The sequence below is a fragment of the Perca flavescens genome, chromosome 11 (genome assembly GCF_004354835.1).
Source record: "Perca flavescens isolate YP-PL-M2 chromosome 11, PFLA_1.0, whole genome shotgun sequence".
Classification (NCBI taxonomy): domain Eukaryota; kingdom Metazoa; phylum Chordata; class Actinopteri; order Perciformes; family Percidae; genus Perca; species Perca flavescens.
Genome location: NC_041341.1, coordinates 28,077,442 through 28,104,321, shown reverse-complemented (window position 1 = coordinate 28,104,321; position 26,880 = coordinate 28,077,442).

Below are 26,880 nucleotides of genomic sequence, written 5' to 3'. Positions count from 1 at the left end.
TGGAGCGCATTGTTTCTCTCTATCTAACCACTCTCTATCTAACCACTCGTTCAGGTGCTTTCTCGAGTTTTTGCAACCAACTACCGCACACGTCGTTCCCGAACCACTTTTCTTCATGTTGTAATTGTAATTTTTATATCCTCTTTTTCACTGCGATATCAGTGCTTTGTCGGCACAACGGAGCTAGCTAGCAAAACAAACCCAGCCCGCCAGAACGGAAGTGGATTGCATCGACGGGAGGAGTTCAGGAAGTAGAGCGGAAACGGCTCAAAAACTTGTGTATATAATGCCAACGGCACGAATGAAGTAAAAGAAGAAGAAAAAAACAGGAGTGAGTCGGTTCATTGACGTATGGCACTCGATTCTCCCGGCTCAGTGACATTATTCTGGGCATGCCGATATGGGAGGAGATCCCGGGGCAGACCCAGAACACACTCGAGGGATTTCATGTCCCATTTGGCATGGCCCCAAAAGGAGGTGGAGGATGTGGTTGAAGAAATTGATGTCAAAGCTGTTGTGCTTAGTCGGCTGCAACAGAGATCCGAACCCTGGATCAGAAGCATAAAATGGCTCCTTCTGACAGAAAAGTTGGAGATTTAAATCCCTGGTTGGACTTCTCAAAGCAAAAAAAAAAAAAACAGCAAACAAAACTATAGTTAGAGTATGCAGCTTTATTTATAGTACACATTCTACTGTAAAACACTTTGGATCACCACACGCCATTAAAGTCATATGAAAGCGTGAGTACCACGTACTCTATAAGACTAAGATCAGTGGTCCTGTGGAGTGGGGCATGGAATAATTCCTGCAGTACTGTTCATACTAAAAAAAGAAAAAACACTCAGGCTTTTGTAATGCACTGCTAGAGCAAGATTTCATCTTCATGTGGTTGAAAAACAGGGAATATAACAAAGGTCTTTGTTCTTTGCTTGTTCAGTAGGGACAATGCTTTATTTTTTTCCTACTATTGAAACATTTAACTTCCCATTGTGTCTTTCTACAAAGGGAAGAAGATGTTTGTGAGTGCAATTTGAAAATCAGCATGCAAGTCATACACTTAAAATAAAATAAACGTTTGAGACAACATCTACCGGAGAAGTGGAAATAACATTTTGTGTGATGTGGTGTTATTTAACCCTTGTGTTGTCCTTGGGTCAAATTTGACCCATTTTCAAAGTTTTTTATATCAGAAATATGGGTTTCTTTCATCCAAATTGCCCAAAAATAACATGGATGCATGGATGTACGTTGTATGGAAGCCATAAAACATTCTTTGCAGGTAAAATTAATGCTTAATTCCATTGAATGTTGGGTGTTTGATTCAATTTTGTAGCAATTAAAAGAAAATGAAATGGTTTTACTAAACTTTGACATAAACTGTGATCCACTCAACATCCTCTGATCTGAAAGTCAAAGTAATTGATAATTTCTGTGTATTTTTTTTTTTTTTTTTTTGGGGGCATTTCTGCTTTTATTGGATAGGAAAGCTGTGATATGAAAGGGGAGAGAGAGGGGTCAGGAAAACCGTCACAGGTCAGATTTGAACCCTGGACCTTTTGCGTCGCGGAATAAACCTCTGCGTATGTGCGTCCGCTTTTACCAACTTTTAAACAAAAAAATGAAGGTATAACGTCATTTAAATTAGGTTCATTGACCATGAATTTTAAAAAAGCGTTCTCAAAAGTGTCAAAAGCACTGAAAAACGTCAGAAAAAGCACCAACAAAAGTTAATTTTCAATTCTGACCCAGAAGGACAAGTTCATGGTCTACGGGAAGACAACACAAGGGTTAAGTGGGGAATGCTATGTCCAATCAGTCTGACAATGTTGTCCAAACTAAACAGAATTTGCTCTTTTCTGAACTGTGAATTCAGTTATGTTCTGTTAATGTTGTCCATGTCAGAACTTGTCACAATCCATTTTCTTTTTTTAAAGATTTGTATTTATTTATATTAGGACAATGCACATTAATGAACATTTCTGTAAATGCGCCAGTATTAGCCAGTCGGCTAAATTTCAACTGTAGTCCTAGTTGCATGCATGTCTTTTATGGTGGGAAGAAACCAGAACACCTGGAGGAAACTCACGCAAGCATGGGGAGAACATGCAAACTCCACATAGAAAGGCCCGGGATGACCTGGGTTCGAACTCATAACCTACTTGCTGTGAGGCAGAAGTGCTAACCACTGAGCCACCGTGCTGCCAAAGGTGAGAGAGGGGTAAGACATGCAGGAAAATTGTCACAGGTCAGACTCGAATCCTGGACCTCTGCATCGAGGCATAAACATCTCAGTATATGTACGCCTGCTCTACCACTGATCAAACCCGGCACATCACAACCCATTTTGCCATCTTTTCCAATTCATTCTCTCAAGTGGTGTTCACGTTGGAGGAACAACTCTTAGTTTTCCGCTGTCTGACTCATCTGTCTGACTCATTAACCCTAGGTCATTGTTTTTGGGCCACACAGGAAGAAAAGGGTCATACAAGATCTATGTTGCACGATTGCAGTGAATAACAAATGGATGTAATTTTTTTTTTTTATTTAACCTTTATTTAACCAGGAAATAATCCAATTGAGATTCAGAATCTCTTTTACAAGGGAGTCCTGGCAGACTACAGACTTGTAGCTCACACCAAGATGACGGAGCAAAAACTTTAAAAGCACTTTCACCAAACACAGTACTAAAGGACTCTAGGTTCGAGGAATGATGTACATCATTTGTCCGTGTGACCCAAGGTTGCAGCTACCGATAGCTTTAGGCGTCAGCAGAGAACATATGAATAAATGAAGCAAACCTCGACTGTGTCTGTTTTGTTTTTTTTACCACCGCAATCCATTACGATTGTGGATTGTACAACTCAGAAGTTATTATATCCACTTGCTTACAAGCATATGAAAATATGAGTCACTCTTTTACTTATCTGACAATCTGTTGCTTTTGCTTTTCTGTTTTAAACATAATTCACAATACACACACTGTCTAATACAAACAAAAGCTGGCTCTATATAATAACTGCATCTCTTACATGATTGAGAAAAGAAATCCCTTAACAACTCATTCACTAAACCACAAATAAAGTGGGATGACTAGCTCACTACATCTAAAGAAGAGGAAAAAACAAATAGGCTGTGCATTGAGTGTTAAAATCCTGACCAGTTTTAAAGTCTGGTTTCATCAGACATGAAGAATAATTTTACTGATTGCTCTCAAATTGTGAAAAGAGAATGGAATAGTACAGTATTATTAATCTTCACAGTGGAGAATACACAGACACACAAGGCTGGACCAGGCAACTGCCCTCGGGCCCCAGGCTCCAAGGGGCCCCGAAGGCCTACAGTATGTTCACTATAGAGCAATTTGTTGTGGTAATGTGATTAATTCCAAATTTGTTTGGTAGTATGCACCAGTGGGGCCCAATATAAACTGAAATAGTAATGGCCTCTTCACAGTTGCCGCACCCGACCTGTCGCGCGCCAATGTGACGTCAAAATGACGAAGATCTCGCTGGCGCGCCAGGATTTTAAGTGCGCACGACTCAATTTTTATCAGTGGGGCACGACAAAGCGGAAACAGGAAGCATGGACCAGTTCAAGGGCAACCGGATGCCAGGACTCTCAGAGTGACTGCAAGTCTCTCTTGTAAACTTACTGGGTTAAGATGAGTTCTTTTATGGTGAATGAAAGGCTTGATCCGACAAACTAGGTTATCAAATCGTTGTGCAGACATTATGTTTCTCTTCTTTCCTTCTCCTTCTTCTTCTCTTTGCCATTGTTTACTTTTTTCTTCTTCTTCTAGTCCGTAGAAATAGCAAAGTCGGTAGCCTTTGCTCAGTTGCGCCACCTCTGTTCAGGAGAAGACTGCAACTAGTGTCGCAAATAGTTACGGCGCTCCCATGACGTCACACTGGCACGAGACAGGTCGGAAACGGTGAGTATACCACACGTTTAAGGGTCCTTCTCACAGAGGCCTTAGACACTTCTCTTAAACGTACAATATGTAATTTTCTGCCGCTAGGGGTCTCTCAATCAAAACAATGCCTGTTGACGTTGTGTAGTGGTATTATGGGAGTTTGTTGGGAGTTTAATACAATTGCAGATTAAAATAGATCTGTTCACAGATAGGTTTATCCATTACAGTTTTATCCTTGTTACGTTTAGTAACGTCTATTCATGTCATTCTGATAAAATAGCTGCAGTTTCCCTCACATAATTACGTTTTCTTGATTCGATTTGTATTGGTAGCTAACGTTAGCTAGCTAGTTGACCAGTTAGCGACCAAGGAAGCTAACATTAGCCAGCAGCTAACAATATCACAATATATTTCACCTCAGTGTCGTTAGCTGGCAAGCGTAATCGTGGGTTAGCCCAGTGTTTAACGGCAACTTTACCTTGATCAAAACAATTATACTTAAAATAACTTCTTGAACGATGTTGTAACCTTATAACATTCTCCACCAAGCATTAGCATGAGCTAACGCTAACGTTACTTGTCAACGTAGAACATAACGTTAAGCTGGATCAATCGATATTGAAATCAATAAATGAGATTGAAATGTATCAATAAATAAGATTGAAATGTATCAATAAACAAGATTGAAATGTATCAATAAATAAGATCTCTGCTGTATTACTGTGTTGTAAGTGGCATACAATCAATGACAAAATGATGCTGTGTGGCAGAAAGCAAGCTGTATAACAATTAATGAGTGTTATTCTTTCTGTGAGATTGTATGATTTACAATTATTCTGAACGTATCATCTGAAACGGACCGTGTCATTAAAATAAAATAACAGATTTCTCTGGGTTTGAACGTTGTTGGAAACATTTAGGATAGTGTAAGTACACAACTCAACAAAATATATAACATAGGTACGTATAGTCATTTTTAGACATTTTAATGCAGAAATGTTACATTGTACCTTTAACTTTCACACTCATTTTCACACTTATTCCCACTTGTCTTTCTCCTGAAGCTGACCTTCAAACCGTAGGCTACCATCTTGAATTACACTATTCCAACTCTCTTTCTCTCTTTTTCCTCCTCTCAACATGGGTTGATTTAGACATCCAGATACTCACAAAAACCAAACAAGTTTGAAATTAAATTTGCGTCATTCTCATTAGCTAATTTTTCTACAGTTACTTTGCATTGTTTGCACAAACTCAACACATACAGTACTCCAAGCTCTTAAGCTAAACTGCGTATGCCCAAACTGTTGCTTTCATAACCTACGGAGGTGCATTCATTTAGAGCACCTACTTCAGAATTGTCTAATTATTCTGTTACTAGAAATTAATGGACTCCTGCCAGCTAATCAGAATCAAGGATTCTCCCTGGCCATGGTATAAAGGGAAAGAACTGCCTATCCACCAATAACTGTGGACACAAACTGAATAACATATTCAAATTTCACAACACTGAGACATTTTTGCATGGATAGAGGTACATTTATTGTTTTCCTCAGTGAAATATAACCCTAGTAATGGAGGATATTAAATTCATGCACTGCATCAGCCTCGTTCCTCTTCCCCATATACAACTGTATGTGCAGATGTGGCTGTGTGTCTCTCTTTCTGTGTGAGAGGGTTAGAGAGAAAGACATGGTAAATATGTATTAGCAAATATTAGTCTGACTAACAGTGTGTGTGTGTGTGTGTGTGTGTGTGTGTAAATAATCTAGAACTGGATTATTATGATTAGAACACACATGAGAAAGTGAAGTTTTGCTAAGGAAGAACTGAGCCGTGACATCAAACCCATCCAACAACTTTAGGGCAACATCCTATGCATAATAATACATAGGATGTTGGAATGAGATGCTCACCGATCACATATCAGTTTACATTTGGGTGTCCAAATACTTTTGGAAATGGAGTGAATGTATCTGACTTGATCATGTTGCATGTCTCCTTTCATCTTTGTATCATTGTTGATTTTTTCGGCACCACCATTAAGAAATAGACGAAATAATACCAACATTTGTTAGTGCTGCTTGTAATCCCATGAACCCATCTAGTACAGACATACATATAGACACTAGTCCAATCAATCCCAATCTTTTTACACGCAGGTCTTCATTATTATCTATGTCCTCACTCACATATAGCCTAGTCATCATACTTACATACGCTTGCAACCTTAGCAAGTGAAATGGACCAAACAGTGCCACAGCATGCCTCCCCTTGAGCTTTCCACTGTAATAGACCAGTTCAACATGATGTTATGTTACACACTCACACTGGAACTCAAAGCTGACTGATATCTTAAATCTAATGGCACTCTTTTTGCTAAACACTACACACAATTATTATATTTGGCTGGAGAATGGGTGGAGAGGGTGCAGAAAGACTTTAAGATTGTGTACAGTATATTTGATTAGCAGACAAGGTTCAACAGAAAGGGAGGCTGAGCGGAGAAAGAAAGCCCAGCTAGGTTCACTTCACTGAAGCTGCTATTGTCCGGGCTTAATAAAATCAGAATGAGTAAGATCTTTTTTTTTTACATAATGTGCTTCTTTTTAATAATAGTATAAAATATTTATACAAAACTCAATTATTGCTGATCTAGACTATGTAAATTTGCAAGTAGAACAGATAACCTAAAATATATGGTTGAAATGAAAGAGGCCTGTTAACACCTATTTAGCAAAAAATATTTTTCATGTTCTGTGCTATTTACTTTATTTTACTGTATTTGTATATATATATATATATATATATATATGTGTGTGTGTCTATAGAACTGAACTACTGGGTCATTGTGGTGGAGGAGGCATACTAGCACTGTAAACTAATAAAAGACAATCAGGAGGGAAGTTTTTACAGTATTTGAAGGGGGAGTTTGTAGGTAATAGATGATGTCCTACAGCTACACATATACTGCATTATTACCACCTTTACTGTATTTCTGCATTGATTTTTTTTTTTTTTTTTTACATATAAAGGACCAGTGAGATCTCACACTGGGCTAGTGTAGGCTTACTTACCTTACCAAGATGTGTAAGACTAATAAAGCTGACCAGCAGAGATTTTCATGTTGGATTCATGGTGTTCATGATTAAGCACATTAGATGCAGGTGCCATTAACTAAATAAGTAGCGAGGAATGATGAAGTAGATTAAGGTAGATCAAGGCAGTAAACATCAGGGGAAGTTCTGAAATAGCGCTGTATAGTTTGAAGCTTATTATTCAAGAGTGCCATCTAGTGTTGACAAGTGGAAGCACTGAATCCATTCAGTCTTGGCCCACTGTAAGACCAGGTTCATTAAATATACTCGAGCAGAAAAGGGAGCCTACAGAAAAAAAACATACAACCACATTTTGGGCCCCTGAATAATAGTTGAAGAGACATTGATGGAAACGTACTTTGTAATATAAAGTAATTCAGAATTTTGTTTTTGCAGTTTTTTTTTCCCTACAGTGTTATTCCATTAGCTAAAATGTGCTCTGAAAGAACCTCCTCTCTCTACATCCATCACTGATCATTATGGCATCTTAGCGTAATTGCCCTCCCCCTGTTGTGTGTGCACACTCGCCGGTCCTGAGTGCCAGCAGTAATATCTCTGGTACAGAAAAAGGGAGAGAGAGAGAGAGAGAGAGAGAGAGAGAGAGGGAGAGAGAGACATATGCATAACCAGCTCATTTCCACCGCCAATCAAATTACCTGACCTAGCAGCAATACATCACTGCCAAACTGTTTATTAAACAAAAAGCCATGATTAAATTATTAATGACAGAGATTAATTAAGACCCCATGCACCACACACACACTCTAACCAAATGTGCACGCACAAAGGCAGGCCGTGAGGCATGCACACATAATACACATCAATCCATACACCACATACACGCACACAGGCAAGAATGTCATTACTCTTTTACACACTTTTCAAGCACACGAATGGCTGCACAAATACACAATAACTTAAAATGTCTGCAGCTGCACCAGGGGGGAGTGTGGAAGGAAAATTTTACGTATGACTTTTATATGTGCAGCAGATACAGAAAAATGAGTTTGCCGGCTGCGTAAACAGTATCAACAAGAAGTCAACAAACAAAGCCAACATTAACAAGCTCGGTGTCAGCAAACTTTGTCTTGATGTTACCATGAGGGTTTTGTTTATGGTGGTGCTTATGCTTCTGTAATGGTTTGTTAGCATCTGTTGCAGTTTGGGGCTTAACGTGCTTGTGTGTGTGCGTGTGAGTGTGTGAGTGAGTGTGTGTGTGTGTGTGTGTGTGTGTGTGTGAGAGCAGTTTTGTGGGAGGTGAATATGATTTCTCACAGCCTTCTAGTGTGTTTGTGTTCATAACCTTTGCATACTTTTTTGTTTTGTTTTTAGCTTTATCTACAGGTAACTTGAACGTGTAGGCTGTGTACACCAGTGATTATAGAACACACCATTATGTAAAATCTAAACCATTACTGTAACTACAGTGCTGGATTGAAACTGCAATTACTGCCAAATGGCATAACCAACAAATAATGCACTTTTAAACACAAAAAAGTAGGAATCACACTACTGTCTTTTTGAGGCTATACTTCGGGGCTTTGAAGTAAATGCTAACTTTATCATTGCTATCATGCTTACAATGACAATGCTAACAGGCTGATATTTACCATGTTATCATCGTTAGCATTTGCTGAGTCAACTTAGAGACAAAGTACAACTGAGACTGATGAGAATGTCAGTTTTGTGCATTTGTGGTCATAAATCAAAGTATTGGTCAAATTCAAATTTTGTCCTGATGATGGCGCTAGATGAAATGTGTGGGGATCAAGTCATTACAGTTCATCCTCCTGGGACAAGGGATCTCCATAGGCCTTCAAATTTTCATGGCATTCCATCCAATAATTTGAGAAATTGAATGCAGTAATAATAATTCTATGCAATTTTTTTTTTGTTTAGCATAACTATTTCTGAAACTTCTATTTTAGTTTATTGTATTACTTCTCTGTTAGGAACCCTGTATGCTGTTACCAAGGCAACAGATAAGATGTTTTTACCATCCCGAAAAGAACATGCATAATAAAAAGGGACAGATATATATATAAATGTGAAGAAGCTCCACTTTGTGTTGCAATCATTGAATCTATTCAAATCATTTTCTAAAGAACCATCCTACTCACCTTTAGCAAGCACAGGTATGGATATAATATGGAAAGCTTGTTTGACACAGTTGGACTTCAGTCCCTTTCCTATTGTTCCTAACAACATTTCAGAATGAATGGTCTGCAGTGGAGCGTATTACTGTAATGGAGGATATCTGCAGAGGAGATGCACAATGGAGGATTACCAGCATGGCTACCAGTCTTACTCTACAGCACACTCATTTTATGATAAGTGAGATCTACGGCTTGAGATTGGTCCTGGGGGCAGACCAGTAGACACCAGCCATAAAAAATACACACGCTATAAAAGAATGGTAATGTGTGTGCGTATGTGTGTGCGTAAAAGACAGAGAACAAATGTTGTGTGTGTGTGTGTGTGTGTGTGTGTGTGTGTGTGTGTGTGTGTGTGCGTGCCTGTGTGTACGTACGCAAAAGAACAAGCCTGAGGAGGCCGAAACAATCAACCAGTATCAGCACTTTATGGTGGAGTATACTATATCACCGTGACAAAAAAGGCAGTAAAGTGCTTGATGCCGCTGTAAAACAATGTGTGATTCTGCAGTGAGATGATCGTTAGCACAGCTGCTTAATTGCCTGACCACTCCTCTCCTGACACACACACATAAACACACTCACGACCCAATACCCTACACATGTTAAGCAATGTGTGTGTGTGTGTGTGTGCGCGCGCAAAGACTTACATACACACTACAAACATACAAGTACTGTACACATTCACAAACTTCCCTGAAGAAGCCATAAAAGTGTATGATGGATGATGGGGGAGGCAGTGCAGTTTAATCAGTCAAGGAGACACAGCAGCATTCAGATGCTGCTTGTTGTTCCAAGACAAATTCATCACACTGCAATTAGTTTGCAAGACCTCAACCCCGCAGTCTCTTTATTACTTTACTGATGCAACCCCACATACACTGTACCTGTAGTGCTTGTCAATATAGCCTCTGTCACATTAAAAAAACATCAGGATGTTTTGCAGTACTGTTGTCACATGAAAGTTGAAACTCTAATATAAAAATGCTGACCATTTCCTTTGTGCTTTCCCCAAAAAGCATCCTTTTGATGTTTTAAAGCTGCACTGTTTAATATATGTTACGGATCAATTAATATTAATTCATATTTTTTTATAGATCAAATGACTATGTGGCACCTTTTCAAGAAGTCACAGAAAATGATCACCTGTTCCTGCAGTTACCCTCAACTCTACAAAGCTTTATAGAGTCCTTTAAAGAGAAACTTTACTGATTCAACCGGCTCTGTGCCACTCCCTTGTTAGTGCAGTATACAAACAGATGAACGCCGCCAGGCCTACCTCTATGCTCCCCCCTCACCCGCCGGCAAACGCGTTGCTGATGAGGGAGGCCGGTTGAACATCGGAAAAGCTTTCCTTTAACTCATTGCTTTGACTTTCTGACCTCCGACTTTGCTGTCTTGAATCCCTTTAACTGCTCTCGTAAACCCTGTTTCTAGCAGATATTTTACTCAGGAATTGGTGGAGATCAAAACAAGAGTAAAAGGAGACGTAAACGAGGACCTACATTTCTCACGTGGCCAGAAACATGACTCCAAATTATTTATAATGTTGCTCCATGTGCTTTAAGCTTAAAGGACTGCCCCAAAGTGGTCAATTTGCATATTTAGGTATGAATATTGTTTCCGTTTGTGGTGGATTACTGTTAAATTACAGTAAGAATGATATTATGAGATCTCATTAGACTCCATCTGTGAAAAATGTATTTTTCAGTACAAAAATACTCGTACTGTAGCTCAATTTTTAATTCTGTGCAGTAATTGACCACTAAAGTAAAAAGTGCCATGAAACTAAATGCTATAAAGGTTATCCTGCATTGTCATCCGTTGAGTATAGACAAGTGGGCTTCACTTTGACAGTACTGATGATAAAGTTTCGAATGACAAGCTCATTCCCTTTTCTTTTAGTTACATGTGTTTTCTATGATTCCCCAATTAAACATTACCTCTCTTTGGCCAGTGCACTAAATGATCCTTTCAGCCTTATGTGATGAGAGGACTTCCAACATGGCTTCCCCTGGCATGTGACCAAACCCAAAGACAACACAGAAAAGCACAGAGACAAACAAGGGAAAGTACTTCCATATGCCACTGTGTGTAGGCGTGTGTGAGGTCTGATAAAATCAATGTATTCGCAAACAGGAGAGTGTGTTTGTCAGACTCATAAAAGGCATCTGTCAGATAACTTTCTACACTGTGTATGGTTTTCTCATATGAGAGGGAGAGAGGTATCTGTAGTATAAACAGTGCCAGTATCCTGTGACCTATAAATCAGACACAGTCTTGTGTTAACAGTAGCGGCTGAGTGAAAGGTGTGTGTGAAGGATCATTTAAATTAACCATGAAAGAAATCACACAACCACCCTGTCTTTCATCCATGACATTCCTCCCTACTCCTCTCCATCCAAGAACACATAGCCAATGAAATCATCCATGTGTTTCCAGCACAGTGTTTTCAAATTTTATATGGAACAAACTAGCAACTTTACCAAGTAATACCATGGCTAGTCTCGCTTTTCCAGACCCCCCTCACAAGCACACTGAAGGAGGGTCTGGCTATTCCACATGGGACCCTGGGATGGAAAGAAAACTTGCTGTGGTTTAATGGCATTTCTTTAAACCAGATTGAACAGATAGTCTAGCTAGCTGTCTCAATTTACCATGCAGAGATTGTAGGAGCAGTTAACCATAGTCCTCATAAATCCAGCAAATTTAAAATTCCATCACAAAGAAAGTGGAAGGAAACAGAAAAATAAATGGAATTTCCTGCAGCACCAGCGCAAGTAACTTTAATCTGATTTCTGGTTTGGAAATAGTAACGTGTTAGATTACTCGTTACTGAAAAAAGTGCTCAGATTAGAGTAACGCGTTACGTGGCATCACTGACCATGGCTAACATCCCAATACCATTTTTGGTCTACAAAAGAAATGGAACTTGAAATTGGATATTGCCATACATAGACAGATTCGTAAAGCTTTATATAAACCAAATCACTGTGATGTCACGCTAACACAAAAAACCACTTCCGGGTAGACAAATGGCAGTGCGGAGATATGTGAAATCGGCAAACTTGTTTATTTCTGTTGTTGTATTTTCAGCCATCACTGTAAAGTTTAAAGATATATTGTATGTGGTTGGACCTGATCTGACATTTCAGCTTGTTTTCTGTACTGTGTTGCTTTGCTAGTGTCTTCAAATAAACCAAATCTAGTGTTACGAACAGCAACGTCTCACCGCTGGTCGGACTGATTGCTAGTTTGGGTGGTGTCGTTTTCTTTAGTCTTTGGCCCAACAGGTATATTAGGTCTCCAGCCTAACGTTACTGAAAATGTTGAAAGCATCAAACAATGAATGGGATGAAAGTATATCCAGTTGTTCCTCTTCTCCGTTTGCTCAGCACTGTTACATTTTATGTAGCTAGGGACGCAGAAGTTTTCTACCCAGAAGTTATTGTAAACGTACATTGTGATTGAGTCTATTCTAATACATAATCTGCAAAGACTGGACTCCCTCCGGTTTTTTTTAACAGCAATTTTAAAGTTTGTTTGTCTGATTGAGTTTAAAGAATGATTCATGTTTATCTCTTTTTGTTAGCAATGTTTCTACACACAAAGCCATGTCAAGGGAAATAATAGGTTTACTGTGAGTGGATTTAACAATATACTTTATTAAAGATATGGTACTGCAAGTATTGCTAAATAAAAATTAATTTTAAAAAACTTATTTAAGTGAGGATAGATTCTCAAATATATTAATACCAGGTTTAGAAGTTACCAGTAACTCAGTATTACTCCACTCATCCCCACTTTGAAGAACACTCAATTCAACTTACTCATACCATCAGGCAGACTAGTGTTTGGTCATTTACATACACAGAAACTGGGTCATATGGAATATTTCATATATTTAATAGCTTATCACCCAAATGTTAGGCAACAAGCAGATCTCCCAAAACCTCTGGGATTTCACATTTTATGCCAAGGTTGAGTGAAACAATACAATCTTCAATTTTGCTGCCTGTCGCTGTAGACGTTGCGAGTGTGTGTGTATCGATGTGAAGTACTGTATGTGTGTGCAACAGTGTTACAATGTATAGGCATGTGTGTTTGTGTCGGCTAGTTTATGGCCAGTCAGCACTAATACAGGCACTCAACCATAATGAGTAATGAAGGGGCATCAATAACAGCCATAAGCGACATATTGGACAGGACAGCTTTTAATAATGGCCACCGTCAGCAGAGACAGACAGACAGGCAGACAGATGGAGAAAGAAAGTGATGCAAAGTAGAGATTAGAGTAGTAAAGGAAGGGAGCAGAAGAGAGGGTAGGAGAGTGTTGATAGAGACAGATGGTTAAAGATTGGGGAAGAGGAAAAGAGAGAGAGGTCGGGTAACAAATAGAGACAGAGAGTAGCTGGAGCAAACATGGGATGGAGGCATCAAGGGTGATCCTTCCATCCATTTGTCCATTATCATACCCACTTATCCTTAGCGGGATTGCGGAGGCCTGGCGCCTATCCCAGTATGCTTTGGGGGAGAAGCTGGGTACACTCAGATCACTAGTCTAGCAGATTTAAACCATTTTGCTGTGTGGCAACCGTGCTACGCTGCATCACAGCCATCATGCCGGTGCAGGGTGATCGGCGAGATACTAGAGGTAAAATCTTTTAGGAGTGATACACATCAGCAGCGTCACGCTAGTCAAAAACTATTTTAATTGTCTTTCCATGTGACGGTGAACCACTGAAATAAAAAAAATGACCGGAAGAAGAGCGCAACAGCTAGCCTGGCTCTGTCCAAAGTTAAGACATTTCCTAAATAACTCTCTACAAGAAAGTGATTAATAATAGTATGTGTATATATAATTCTTAAACTTTTGACCCCTCCATTATCTAGCATTTCCAGTCAATCCAACATTTCCTGATATCCTACAGTGCATTGGATACAATTAATTCACTGGTGGATTTGTTGTTACAAAATTACAATTAAACTCAGGAAAGTAGACTTAAGCTGACATTGTGGTAAGCTATAGCACAGAAAAATTAAAGACACTTACTGGACAATTCCTCATCCTAATGCGTAATTTCCTCATGAACCACAGTATCCTGCAACACGATCAACTTGGTCCAAGCTAACTTTGTATTCAAACTCAAAGTAATGCAGCTGAACTTTTATTCTCAATTCTTTCAGGTAGCCTGCATCTACACCAAACTCTCCTCATTTTCTTCTCTGTTCTTGTCCATTTCCTTTTTCCTCTTTTTTTAATTTCCTTCACTTACTACGGTTTCTGCATGCGCCTTTATGAGCGTTTATTGATTTCATATTCTATTTTGATGCACTTGTAATATACTATTTTAGTGACTGTGGTTAGTTACCACTGGCATGTGTCTTCCTCTCTGTCTTGTCTTCAAATCACGTCAATTCTCAGAGCGCATCAAACTTACTGTTACACTGAGACTTAGATTGCCATTGATCTAGTAAAAAGTTTGTGGCATGTTGATAATTATGTTGTAAATACGGAAGGTAGGGAATCCGTTCCAATTTCCTTCATGGACTGCAGGAAATGACTCAACTTTATAGAGAGCAAAACCAAAAGCAATTAAGACCTTTTGCTGTTCATCACTGGAATTGAATTGTGTGAAATACGACCCAGTCATTATTAGCTGGCTGCTGCGCCGCAGTATTTTCATTATTTTATTTTTTTTTTACAAATAATTTCAAAGAGCAGAAGTAAAATGGATAGGACAATTTTAATTAGGCTAGAGCTGTATTATATTATTATTGCCGTAATAACAAAAAATACCCATGGCCAAGCAGGGATAAAGTGTCCCATGAATGGTAATTCTATTATTACCTTAAATCAAACTGATATCACACAATTCTGGTTGACAGAGAGATACTTCAGTGGAAAAATAATACGCAGTTGTGGGAGTCTTTTTCTCCGTGTTGGGTTTCATGCTTTTAATGAAAGACACAAATGTTTCTGCAGCAATTTATTTCGGTTGACAGCAGCACAGACTTTGGACATGGATATGTGTATGTGTTTGTGTGATTGTGCAAGGGTGATAGATGGACAGAGAAAGAAAGAAACAGATATAGACAGAGAGGCAGACAGGAACACAGTCAGATAAAAGCTCCATCGTCCATCTTACTTAAAATGTAAATGGTTGTGTTGGGATTGGTTAGGGCTTCACTGCTAACGAGGCACATCGGGATGATAGATGGAGCTTTAATTCTGAAAAGGAATTGAACTACAGGCCTGGGAAACATTCGTTAAGCAGCATGACACTCTTCTCATCCATCTGTGCTTCCCCACCCTCCCTTTCAGCTCTTCTTTCCGTCCATTCTGCCACCTTGGTTCACCATTAGTCAGACACCATGTCCTGCCTCAGCCATCTATCAATCTATTGTTTCCTCCCTCTTTCCCTCCATCCACCACTTTCTCATTTTCAAACTCTTTCATCTGAATATCATTCCTACCTCATCCTCTGTTCATTCCTCCAACAGTGTATTACAAGTGTGCTAATCTTCCATTTAGAATAAATACATTCGGTTTTAGTTATGTCTTTTTACCACTTTGGTCTAGCAGTGTTGTAATCAAGACCACCTAAACTGAGACCAAGTCATCACCAAGACCAGTATCAAGACCAAGTCAAGACCAAGACTTTGAGGGGTTGAGACCAAGTCAAGACCCAGACCAAGGCAGGGCAAGACCGAGTCAAGACCAAGACTAGACCAGTGCCAGACAGCCAGAGCTTCTTCTGTCTCTCGCATTCACTTTCTTGGTAGTGCGTGTTAGGGGGGGCTAGGAGAGGGGGTTAACAGTAACACATTTCTAATTAGAAATGAGTCAAGTTATTTGTTGCATTTGAAGCGGGAAGTTTTACATCCAATCACAGTAAAGATGTTAACACATACAATCAGACAATGCTGAGGTAACTTAGTGATATCCCTGCAGTTGTGGTCTTGACCGGTCTTGAAACAAAATCCAGAGTCTTCTTTATCTGAGACCGAGACAAGGCTGAGTAAATATGCGGTCGAGTCTGAGTTGAGATTGAGACCTTCAAAAAGTGGTCTTGAGACCAAGACCAATCTCGAGTACTACAACACTGTGGTCCAGATGGAAATATCTCAAGTGGTGGCTGGATTCCGATTATGGTAAATTTGCAGTGGTGGAAAGTAATTAAGCTCTAGTGTATGCGATACGCAGGAATACGCCGTATACCCGCTATGAAAGCTCCAGGATTTCCATATACCCACTTAAAAGGTTACGTAACAAGAGCTGACAGAACCTTCATTTCAGCTATTTGTTTTTGCAAATACGGGGTCGAGAGATGTAACAGCAAATTGAACAAACGCTGAAGAAGGTGCAGAGAGTATACCCAGACAGTATACCCACTCCAATAAACTAGATTAGACTACGCCACTGTAACTAAGTACATTTACTCAAGTACTATACTTAAGTACAATTTTGACTCACTTGTACTTTACTTTATTATGCCACTCTATACTTCTACTCCACTATATTTCGGAGAGAATTTCAAATTAAGATTTTACACAGAAAAAATATGATCAGTTTATAAAATATAATACTTGTTACAGATCAAACTACCAGAGGTATATGAAGTAGTTACATTTATGTACCGCTTACATGTAAATACATCAGTAATAATAATGTAATAGTATAACACTGACAGTAGCTATTCTGCGTTATGAGCGCTGTTACTTTTGATACGTACTTTTACATTTTTGAATGCAGCAGTATTTTTCGACTGTGCTATTGCTACTTTTAGATAAGGAAATTATATGTATTAATGATATATTTTAAGTGTGAGGGTAACCCTGCATCCCTATTCCTTTCCTTCCCCTTATCTAGCTTTCATTACCATTCTCCCGCCTACAGCGTTCACCATTCATCACCCCGTGTCCAACGCCGTTTCATTCTTCCTGTGTGCTTACCCTCTCTCCCACTCCCTCTTCCTCTGCAACACATTATTCCTCACACAACCATCCGTCCAGGCGGTTTGATCCCTCCCACTCTTATACTTTTTCATTCCTCTTCATCTCACCCTTACATCTCTCTCTCTCTCTCTCTCTCTCTCTCTCTCTCTCTCTCTCTCTCTCTCTCTCTCCTGACTGTCCGCAGCGCCACACCCTGCCATCCCTGCCTCTGTGTTACATATTCTTCCCTTTCCTTCCTTTATCAAGTCTCCTGCCTAAAATCATCTCATCTGTCCTACTTTACATCCCACTCTCACAGTTTATTGATTCATCCTAATCTCTACTTTGATGCTGTCAAGAAAACTGCTTTCCTTTTTGGTAAATTGTTCATCCACCTTCCTCCACCTATGGTCTTTTGTTTTATCCTGGGATCTCTTTACCACAAAGTGTTGCAGATATATATTCCCTTACAGTCAGTGTAGAACTGTATTATGAGCTCTTTTCTTTACATTGCAGGTTTAAGCCAGCAATCTGTTTCTTTCTGCTTATGGTCAATCCATCTTTCCCTCTTTCCCTCCCTCCCCTGACCCCACCCTCTCTCTCTCTCTCCCTGCATCCATCCATCTACCTCCCCTCCTCTCCTTAGTGTTACATATGAGCCAGGGGCGATGTAATGATTGGTTTAAACAGGTAGTCTGAATGCATGGAGGCTCACTAAACTATACCAATGTGTGTTTGTGAGTAGCTACTCGCTGCTGTCCTCTGTGTGTGTGTGTGTGTGTGTGTGTGTGTGTGTGTGTGTGTGTGTGTGGTATGAGTCTGTGCTCTGTTTATCACATCAAGTACCAATAAGATGAGTATGTGCTGCCAACCGTGTGTGTGTGTGTGTGTGTGTGTGTGTGTGTGTGTGTGTGTGTGTGTATGTATGTGTGTTAGGTGGTATTATTTCTCAGGTGCTTTATCAGGAGTTTAAATCAGAGTTTATGGCTAATGTGGACACATTGTGTGTCTGTGCTATAGTTATTCTTTTATCTGACACACATTGTACGTAAATGTGAAATAAAGGGTGCCTGTGTGTGTGTGTGTGTGTGTGTGTTTTGCATCCTTGGCAGTCCATCTGGGTATAATCTGATTCCTTTTCCTTTTGAAACAACATGGCAGTGCAGTGCATTATACATCTTACTGTAAGTGTAAACCAGTGGGCTTTTATTGTGTGCAGGCAGTGTGAATAAGCAGACAGGATTGTTGAAAATTTGGTGATGACTTTACTGGTCGAGTTTTTCAGTCACACCCAGTAGCACAGCACGAGGTCCAGGAAAAGTTCCCTGTTTTCTTGTTAATGTTTAACTCCAACGTCACCATGACGTCACCCATATCATATCATGTAATGTACCATATTGCCCATGAGCTTCTGCACTTACAGTATACGTGTATTCTTGTATGCACACTAGTAAAACACAATGTGCAAAGAAAGGGGGGGACCTGCTCTTCAAAATATTTTTCCATAGTGCCGCTAGTGGTCAACAAACTCCACAGGGGAAAGGAGATACAGCTGAGATTTTTACTACAGTTGTTGTTTCCATCACTGCAATTTAGTTTGCAGCAGTCTGTATATTACTTTGTTACTCTGCGACATAGCGTTCCCTATGCAACCATTTGTGATCAAACAGATGTCTTCTATCCCCCTATAAAGATATAATATCTGACTGGGGTTAAAAAACAATGTTTAAATCCAAGATTTCTCCTTAGATTGCAACACCCACTGGTCTACCTACTGAACTTATGTTCCAGCGAGGAAAAAGAGCAGAAGTGCCATCATCCGTGTAAATAATAGATTTCCCATAAGGTCTACATAGGGAATTCAATGTGACCGACTCACAGAGAAATGTACGGAATGCCGAGGTCACAAATGGGGCTAATGTTCAACAACCTTCTTGACTGCAACAAGTACTGTACTGTAGGCCTTCTGTGTGACTGACAAGTGGTCTAGATTGTGCCTGTTTGTGTACGTGTTTGTGTTTAACTATGACAGAGAAAGAAAGAGTGAAGAGAGAGATTAGGCAAAAAATAAAAGTTGTGTTTAAAAGGAAACCCTGCTCTTGTGAGTTTTACATCATGATAGATGAGTACACAAAAAATCACATTCTAGAGTGGATAAGAAAACATTTCCTTAATGGGTAACACTTTACTTGAAGGTATCGACATAATCGTGACATGACACCGTCATAACTATGACATGACACTGTCATGAACGTGTTATAAACCTTATAAACAAGTCATAAACGTTTATGACTTCTGTCATTATGTGTCATTCGTTTTTTGTCATGACAAGTTGACATTGTTTGGGTTGTCTTGATTATGACAACTTGACATTAACCAGGATGACATTACCAGAGGATGTCATGACAACTTGACATAATGTCATCCTGTTTAATGTCAAGTTGTCTTAATAAAGGCACTCTAAAGAAATTGAATGTCAAGTTGTCATGACCAACACAACTTCTGGTAATGTCACTTTGATTAATGTCAAGTTTTCATAATCAAGACAACCCAAACAATGTCAACTTGTCATGACAATGACACTTAATGACAGAAGTCATAAACGTTCATGACTTGTTTATAACATTTAGGACACGTTCATGACAGTGTCATGTCACAATTATGTCAATACCTTCAAGTAAAGTGTTACCCCTTAATGTCCATCAGTGGAATGAAGGTTAATTTTCTCTCAGTGCCTTGCTGTAGCATTAATGTTTTCTCTCATGTGGAATATATTAACTTTAGATGGAAAGCTATGTGTTGTTCACACCGTCAGTAAGCAACGTGTCTGACCCTAAATGTCTGCCACCAACAGCTCAGCAGCTTCAACACAGTGAGAAATGATGACACTCTCTTCTCAGAGGGCAGTAGGGCAGGGGCCCAACACAGATCGGCTCCTATATGTGCCTGATTACTCCAGAGCATTATCCGTCTTTTACTGTGGGTGTGTAGTAGTGTTTATGTACAGTTGTGTGCCTCCATGATGGGTGTCTATGGACTGACCAGACCTCCACATATACTGAGAGTGAGGGGAAGAGAAAGAAAAAGGCAGAAATAGACATCAAGGGGAGAAAGATAAAAAATAAAGATACTGCCTCAGCCCACTTTTATGTTAGAAAACCAGAAGTAAAATGCCTTTTGTTGAACTTGCTGGTAAAATAAATCAAGCTAGAGTTCACAGTGATGTGCTCATTTGTGTGAACCACTGCCTACACACGCCTACACACGCCTACACACACACACACACACACACACACACACACACACACACACACACACACACACACACACACACACACACACACACATTCTTTATTCAATCCAATCCAGCGGCACCATAAATCAACATGTAGATCTATAAAGCCACAAACACAATCCATCATGAATGTATAACACACACTACAGAGTATGCCCAATAAAACAACATTGAGTCCAAGTTTAATTTCTTTCCACATTATTAAAACAGAGTAATTCAAACTCTGTCCAGAAATTGAGTCATTTATTTTTAGTCACTCATTCTGTTTCATTTCAGAATTAGCCTTGATCAAACACAGTTTCTGTTTCTTCCATTATATAGTCAGCGCCACTCTGAAGTTAGAGCCCACTCACCTGGCAATCACACACACATTCAAGCACACAAACACAAAGTAATGTTAGGGGAGAGGTGTCCCTCAGGGTATTGTGTGTGTTGCCTCAGTGTATTAGTGCGATATTGGCTATTTCCTGTTTTGATGGCAAGTCATTTTACAGGCGGACAGAGACACAGATGGCTTGGCCACCTCTTGGTTATAGTCTGTGACTGGCATGATTGCTGTGTGGTCTCTGTTACTGTAATTTGTCTCCCTCTTTTTATTCTACTGCAACGTCCCTCATTCATTCTCTATCAGTCTCCTTCCTCTGTGGCTTGGTTTCTACACGTCTCTGTTGCTCTATCCCTTGGTGCGTGAACAGGAAAAAAAGGATGTGAATATTTTCATAGTTATCTCATGTGGAGAATGTCGGGTCAACAGTTACAGCGAGTGTGTCAAGCAGGAAGTGGAGGGAATAACTCTTGTCTTGTCTTCAAGGTTCAAGGAGATGCAATTGTTCATAGATGAAAAGAGCTGTCAGTCACAAAGGTTAAAATAACAACTTTAATGTAAGAAGCTTGTTGGCTATCTGAGGGGTGGGGGGAGGGGTGAGACTGAGGAAACTATTCATATTCTATAATGAAACATATTACAAGATTTAGAAAAAAGTTATTTCTCTGATCAATTTTCAGCACATTTAGTAAAAAATTCGCAGTTGGAAGATTCATCCTGGTTAAGTAAATAAAATAAATCACCAGTGCTCACACAGGCAATGCTGAGAACTGGGAAAGGAGAAGCAGTAAATTGTTCATGTTTTTACAGGAGCACCACTCCTACATGTCTGTGCATAGGCTTATCTTCTTCCGCTGAACAGACAGAGTAAAACACTCTGCTTCTAAAATAATAGCATCAGTAGTTGCAGAGGAAACCTTAATTATCATGTTATCTACTACTGATGAAAGTACCACAGACTTTCCAATCACCTTGTGATTATGTTGAGGGTGAAATGCTGACCCAAATGCAAACTCATGCACAAGTGTATTCACACTCAAAGAGACAGATAGAGAAACACTTTTACAAGGCATACATTGGTCTCAGCTCTTTCTCAATTGCATTACACATTCATTAATAAATAAGCAATGACAATTTTGGGAAAAGAATATCTACAAATATAATAAAAGTTGACACACTCAGCTAATTTGCCTCAACAGGATTGTGTGTGTCTAGACCTCTTTGTTTCTTGATATTATAAATGAATGAAATACTGGTGTTTAATGTGAAAGGGCTTGCTCTTGGTGACAAACCCACAGACAATTTGCAGCTGACTGTGTTTCCCTTCGTTGATTTAGCGGCATCTCCAGGATCAGCAGGCAGCTGTTTTCTGTAAAAAAATCCCCTGCTCGGCACCGAACAGCAGAAAAAGTTAGCGACTAGCTAGATAGATTTAACAGCTAAAGAGACAGATATTTCTCTCAGAGTTGAGACAACAACACAACTAAAAAAAAAGAGAGAATATTGGACTGGAAGCCAGAAAGATGCTCCTAATGAAGTCTAATACTTCTCTGTGTGTGATGGATGTGTAAATAGGAAACATGTTCACCATATCAACTTTATAGGTGATAATATGTCATGTTTACACCTTGTTGCACTGCAAATCAATCAATTACAGTAATGCATGTTTAAATACAGTTGCAAACCTCACAACCATTTTTGCCAAATCCTGATTGGTGAACAAATAGCCTAAATTGCATCACCTTTTGCCAACAACTAATTAAATCTATCATGCAAAATAACCAAAAGTGTTCTAACTTTGGCATAAAATAGTGCAATAATGTAGGCTCACAGGAAGAAGCTGATTGGGGGTTTACAGTTCTTTTAATACACACATCATAAACCATTTTTTTTAATGACCCACTCAGGGCCCCACTGTAAGCACCTAGGCAGTTAGTGAGGAAGGAAGGAAGGAAGGAAGTAAGGGAGGTTGAGGTGTCTACTGTACTGTCTGTTGATAGCCTTGGCAGAATCATGGTTTGAAATATGACTGCTCCACTTCCTGAACTTTGTGTTTCTCTAGTGTCAAATTCTTTCCAGCCACCTTTGTCTGTGTTTTGTATTGTTATGAGTTCCCTCCCTGTGTCTGTCTGCCTGCATGCCATTGGGCTTCACACATTTCCGTTCTCTCACATCACACATGCACACATATCTACCTATCATCATGGACTGCCAGTATGATGATCATGTGTCATCCCGAGCCGGCTTCTTCATTGATTGCTGTACGTAATGATCAGGAGATGCAGATGATGGCGCCACCCTCATTGATTACCAGTGACAGTTAAAAAGCATGGCATAATTCCCATTGATTGTCTGTGACAGTGTGTGAAAAAGTGGTGTCATCTACATTGATTAGCAATAAAAATACGTGGCAAAGATGTGTCATGGGTCCACAGCAGATGAGCCCTCTCACACACACTGCTATTCATCATTTAAATGTTTATGGCACACGTGCAAACACATACATTTGAGATGAAGAGCACCATGAAACCAACAAGTCTCAGCTGTAAAAATCAGAGGTAAAATTTACTGACTTTGGAAATTAACTTACTGTACAGTCCCTCTGTGTAGAATAGAGAGCAGCACTTAGGCTTTTCTCACAAGTCATATGACGATACAGGTCATTAATACCTAATATATTTATTTTTATTATACCCTCTAATACAAGCCATAGGAGCGTTTCATAAATCGTAGCCCCTAGTGGTGGCAGGAAATATGACCAATAGAAGCATTTTCTGTCCTCATATCTAAACGCAACGGTTAAGGATTGAAAGACGTCATTAAGTTTTGTGAAACGGTTGCAGTTTGGTTAGGTTTGGGCAAGAAACCACTTAGTTAAGTTTTGGAAAATATCCTGGTTTGGGTTAAAATCAGATCATTTGAGACGTTACTTCGCTTCCGGTTAACGCATGTGACGCAGAACGTGACATAGTTCTGTTTGTTCCATAAAGTTAAAAAACTCACCGTTTATTTTTATTTTTAAATGGTACACAACCCCTAGTGTCCTGGGTGAAAGTCCTGTAACCTGCCTCCTTTTGCAGAATTTGGTGCTCTTAAGCCGGACTGATCAGTCGGCTCCCCGAGGTCAGAAAAGTGCCTTGGAACACACCGAAGTGACGCCGTCTTGAGCGTACGTTCTGCGCGTGCGCGAGACGTAATACAAAAAATGAAAACCAGAAATGACAACGCGTCACGTGGGTCTGGCTTCTCCAGCTGATCGATAATGGCGGCTTGTTCGAAATACAATCTCATATTTTACGAAAATAGTTCACTGAAACGTGTTTCTGAAAACATTTTAAGCGAGAAATAGGCCATACAGTTGCTGAATCTGTCTTCATTTCAGATCGACAAAGGTCAGTTTAAAAGATTTTCGTCAGATTTTGAGAGACGTTTGTCGCTCATCCCGCTCGTTATTTCCGGGTTAGCACTCCAATCAATCTGATTGGTGGAGTGAGTCCGACTGCCCGCCCTCCGAGACAGCAAGTCAGGTCGGCCAAAATGAAGGCCGACGGCACGAAACACACTCGAGTCACCGACCTCCCCAGACTGTCGATTATCGGGGTTGGTGTGTCTGGGCAATTATACTTCCTGCTTTGCTCCTGTCATAATTACTACGGCCACTAGAGGGCGACGCCGCCTAACAATAAAACGTAAATATGGGTCGTAATTGCTGATTGTACAAACAACTTATAAAGTTGTTTTTCTGGAGAGGACAGAGTTCCCACACTAGTCTCACCACTTACAGAAACATAAACATGATTTCTCATTTTTTAACCTCATGTGGAAAGTGAACCCTGGCTGCAACCTGGGGGATTCATAGAGTTTGTGAGAGTTTAGACGTATTGTCTCACCCTAAAAATACATAGTTAAAGCTGAACAAACATATTACTATCATTTCCTTCAGCTGGCCGTAATTAACATTTCAACAGGGTTTCCATTGTTGAAACATTACAGGAAATGTCCAATCATCAAATAAAAAAAGCACATTGGATTCTGTGAAACTCTCCATTGCCTATCTCTTTCCTTAACTTTTCCTCTAAAATCACTGTCTGACACAGAGGCAGAGCAGTCACTGGCACGGGTCCCGTTGTGACTGGTCCATATTGATCGGTAACGGAAATAACTATATAACTATTGCTTGAGGGTCCCAACAATATCACTGCACCAATATGGTTTAATGAGCTTCTGCTGGGACTAAAAAGAAATAAAAAGCCATGCTCATGTTCATGATCCATTTAATCATCTTTTCATTAAAGGCTAGGCAGATTTTTTTTAAAGCACTTAGCAAATATCACCCCTACCACTTAGCTCAGGGAAAGTGCCTTGGTAGTTTACATCTCCGAAAACTGCTAAAGACCCTGACTAACACAGATCTACTTCTGTCTGCCAATTGTATATCTAAAAGACAATAGGTAACATTAAATAGATATCAACCTAATCTAGATTAACATTGCAGAGTTGTGAGGCAAAAAAGTAGAACCAGGCTCAACTTTTGCTGCAATGCAATACAAAGGCATCTGGTAACACACTGTGTTGGCCAATCAAATGCTACCTTTAGTGCTAATAGATTACTTTGCAAACTATGCACAATATTGTGCTATTCATTGTTTTAAAGTTTACATAAGTCTTGCTCTAATTAACCGTGCCGACCACTAAGAAATAAATAATTTCCGTGGCCATTGTATAAAGTTAAAAGATTTTATTTACCAGAAATACAAATCTGCAGAGTGACTCGAATGATAGAGATCTGGGTGATGCAAGACAATTCCTTCCTTATCTGAGAAACAAAATCACATTATTATTATTATTATTATTGTGGAACCATGCTTCTTTGTTTCCTCCTGTGGCAGACCTGAGTGTAAGTCATTACTGTTTACTTTAACTGAATCCATTTTGTTTTGTGAATCACACACTGTGCTGTCCTGTGAATTATTTTTCCATCCTCTTTTTATTGTCTTTCAGTACTCATCCCTTTGTTCCCTCCACCCATTCTTTATTCACCTCTTCCTTGATGGGTGGGCTCGATTTCTTCTCCCTCTCTTCCCCACTTCCCCTATCTTTGTGATTTATATGTCCACGGTGTGTTTTCCCCCTGCTACCGTGATGAGTGCTCAACCACACATGCACACACACAAATAGATGAATGAGCTGGTGATAGCTAAACCAGCCAGACTTCACTGTGAATTATAATCACCTTCAATCTGTGTCTCTGATTCCCTGCCCAGTTCTTATGTTCGTGTGTGTGTGTGTGTGTGTGTGTGGAAGCTCTACTCTGCCTCACCAAGTCATGTGTGATTATCTTTCATGACTGTAAGTGATGGAGCAGTGAATAGTTTGTTCCCTGAAGAGCTGTATATGTGTGTGTGTGTGTGTGTGTGTGTGTGTGTGTGTGTGTGTGTGTTTGTGTGTGTGTGTGTGTGTGTCTGTGTGTGTCACACCGTTCCTGCTTATTATTGTCTCAAATCCCCTGGTGTTTAACCTGTCTTCCTGTTCTGTTGCATGTGTGCTGGAATATAATTCTATTTCCATTGCAGTCTAGCAGTCATGGTAGGGGAGAATACACTCTGGAAATCTAAATCTCATAAAGAAAGAGAGGGTGAGAGAGGACGTTTGAGGGAATATATTCAATTCAATTCAATTCAATTTTATTTATAGTATCAAATCATAACAAGAGTTATCTCAAAACACTTTACAGATAGAGTAGGTCTAGACCACTCTATAATTTACAAAGACCCAACAATTCCAGTAAATCCCCCAAGAGCAAGCATTTAGTGCGACAGTGGCGAGGAAACACTCCCTTTTAGGGAGTATGACCTACTGTATATATCTAAAGGTTACAAGAGAAACCTACTCTACTCTACTCTACTCCCTACTCTTCAAATCATGTTTTCGAGCAAATATACCTTAACATTTCAAATCCATTGAGAAAGTGTCAGAGAAAGGCCAAAGCCCTCCACTGTGGAAAAGTTTGAGCAATCTGAGGTATTTAGTATGACATGTCCCTGACCCTTGAGTCAAAGACGTTCAGGCTCCAAGTAATTGACATGAATGACCCTGACTGTCTGAGCTGTGGTTAATTAATGCTGGCTCTGTGATTTGGTGTAATCCTCCCAACATTA